General features: G+C 42.6%; 1 pseudogene across 1 annotated transcript; it reads left to right on the forward strand.

Moving 5' to 3' along the window:
- Window positions 1-363: 363 nt before the first annotated feature.
- LOC105553866 lies at window positions 364-1184 on the forward strand (annotated as a pseudogene). The gene has a single exon (XR_001008225.1). The product of XR_001008225.1 is annotated as a 28S ribosomal protein S15, mitochondrial pseudogene (transcript).
- The last annotated feature ends 1813 nt before the right edge of the window (window positions 1185-2997 follow it).

Consider the following 2997-nt stretch of genomic DNA (forward strand, 5'->3'; position numbering starts at 1 on the left):
CCCAAAATGGGAGGAGTTTGGCAGGGAGAAAGATGAAGGGAATAGACTAGTTCTTACCTCATTTGATGGCTTCATATTCTCTGGATGAGGAAGATGGTTAATAGGGACCCTTTCTTTCTAGACATCTTCACGGGCTTATCAGAGCTTCCCGATGGGACCTTCTCTCCTCAGTAGTGGTTATCCAGCTGGGTGGTGTGTGTGGATCTTTATTATATAATTAGCTGTACTTTTCTGATGCTTTATTTTTAATTTTCTTAATCAAAAAAATAAGAACTGAGAGGAAATCAAGGGAAAGAATTCTAACTCCACATGAAAACAACAACCTTGATCGAGCCTGGGCCCGCATGGCGGCGCCCATGTAACCCGACCTGCGCCGCAAAGGGAACGGCGGCGGTATCGCGGGGGTTAGAGGTCATCATGCTCAGGGTCGCGTGGAGGGCGCTGAGTTTGATTCGGACCCAGGCCCCAGTTCTCGGGCTGCCGGACGGTGGGAGCGCCAGGTGTCCTTTCAACCAGCGGGGCCTGCAGCCTCGAAGTCTCCTCCTCCAGGCCGCGCGCGGATATGTCATCCAGAAACCAGCCCAGCCTGGGCAGGATGATAACCCACCTCCTTCTACACTGTTCAAAGACTACCAGAATGTCCCTGGAATTGAGAAGGTTGATGATGTCGTGAAAAGACTCTTGTCTTTGGAAATGGCCAACAAGAAGGAGATGCTAAAAATGAAGCAAGAACAGTTGATGAAGAAGATTGATGCAAACCCGGAGGACACCAGATCCCTGGAGGCTCGAATTGTCTTGTCCGTCAAGATCCGCAGTTATGAAGAACACATGCAGAAACATCGAAAGGACAAAGCCCACAAACGCTATCTGCTGATGAGCATTGACCAGAGGAAAAAGATGCTCAAAAACCTCCGTAACACCAACTATGATGTCTTTGAGAAGATCTGCAGGGAGCTGGGGATTGAGTACACCTTCCCCCCTCTGTATTACTGAAGAGCCCACCGCCGATTCGTGACCAAGAAGGCTCTGTGCATTCGGGTTTTTCAGAAGACTCAAAAGCTGAAGAAGCAAAAAAGAGCCTTAAAGACTGCAGCAGCAGCAGCCCAAAAACAAGCAAAGCAGAGGAACCCAGACAGCCCTGCCAACACTGGACCAGAGACACTCAAAGACAGCCAATAAATTCTGTTTAATCATTTCAAAAAAAGAAAACAACAACCTTTGCTGAATAGAAACGTGCCTTATCAGTCTCTCTCTCTCTCTGTGTGTGTGTGTGTGTGTGTGTGTGTGTGTGTGTGTGTGTCTGTGTGTGTGCGTGTATTACCAATCATTTCTCCTCTCCTGCCTTCATTTTTATCACCTACACAGGCCTAGAAACATAAAAGCTTGTCTAGATTGAGATTAACTCCCTTGCCCTGTCACATGCTAGTTTATTTCTTACTCCTTCTGAATAAGCAGAGCAATACACCACTGGTTTCTAATTTCTTCAAGAATAAATGGCCCTGGCCAGAATCCAGTACACTCCCAGTCTCCTGGGACCTCGTCAAGAGAACTGGAACATCTCTGCCCTCAACCTCTAGGGCAGAGAATCAGCAAGAGTCCCACAGCAAGAAATGCACTATGAAAACAGCAGTGTCATCAAAGGCAGAAAACATCTTTTTCTCACCACTGAGAGTTCCACTGTACTGCCTTCCTCCAGGCATTGGAAAGGAAGACAGAATGTTGCAGAGGCTAAATAGTTGCTCCCATCTTAATAAAACAATTACTTTTATTGTTTAGCTTCACAATACCAACAATATATTACCAATATCCTTGAGTACTCCTCCATAGCAAAGTCTTCGATATTCTGTCTTACCAGTAGTATTTAAATGCATGGTTGTATTTTACCTTCTAGGATCTATGGAAGTTGAAACTGGAAAACAATTTCAATTCTTACACATTCAAAGGCCTTGCCCAGATTCAGGATGATTCAGGATGTCTACAGCACAACACTTTTCCAACATGACAAGTTTCAGGATCATAAGGAGGAGAGAACAGCTAGCTATGGGTAGGTTATGTAGACAAATCAACAAAACACAGAGGGAAACCAAGACAAGGTCCAAGCCCTCTGTGACTAGGACTGATTTTTATGGCTGGGGAGTTACTTACACCAGCAGACTGGGCCCGGGAATGCAGAGCATTAAGTGTGGGAAAGAAAAGAAGCATGGAGGGCAGAATGCCAAGCATCAGTCCAGGAGTTGGGGTCTGCACTCATCCATATTCCTCACTTCCCTCAACCTCCTTCTAAAGCCTGTTGCTGGGGAGTTCCTACAAAATAAGAGAAAATGGTGGTAGATGAGGCAAATTAAAAAGTAAAATGTGAAAAGTGTGCAAGATCTCACGGAACAGAAATAGATTCCTCAAAGCCATGAACTCAGATGGAGAAAAAAAAAAAAAAACCGAATTTTCACTAATCTGTAAGTGAAAATCTAGTATTTCCTTTATTTATGAATGGAGGTGATAAATCATTGCAGTATTAGTTGTACCCATGACTGTCACCAATAGAATTCACAGATATTTTCAATTAACTTTATGGTGTTGTAAATATCTTGAAATATCATTTTTGTTCAATGTTACTATAAAATTATGATACTAAGTAAATCTGTCACTAGATTTTGATATTTAATCTGTTAATTAAAGATTTTATACAGTGGTGTGCCACATAACTATCAATCAACAACAAACCACATATACTCGGATGGTCCCATAAGGGTATAATGGAGCTGAAAAAATTCCTATCACCTAGTAACATTGTATTAATAGCTGTCACGATTTTGTAGCACAACCCTGCATTCCTCATGTGTTTGTGGTGATGCTGGTATAAATAAATCTACTGTGCTGCCAGTCCTAGAAAAGTCTGCCACATACAATTATGTACAGTACATAACATTTGATAATGATAATAAACATTATATTACTGTTTTACGTATTTACTATACTTTTTATCATTTCAGAGTGTAC

This window comes from Mandrillus leucophaeus, unplaced genomic scaffold (assembly GCF_000951045.1).
Source record: "Mandrillus leucophaeus isolate KB7577 unplaced genomic scaffold, Mleu.le_1.0 Scaffold612, whole genome shotgun sequence".
Lineage (NCBI taxonomy): Eukaryota > Metazoa > Chordata > Mammalia > Primates > Cercopithecidae > Mandrillus > Mandrillus leucophaeus.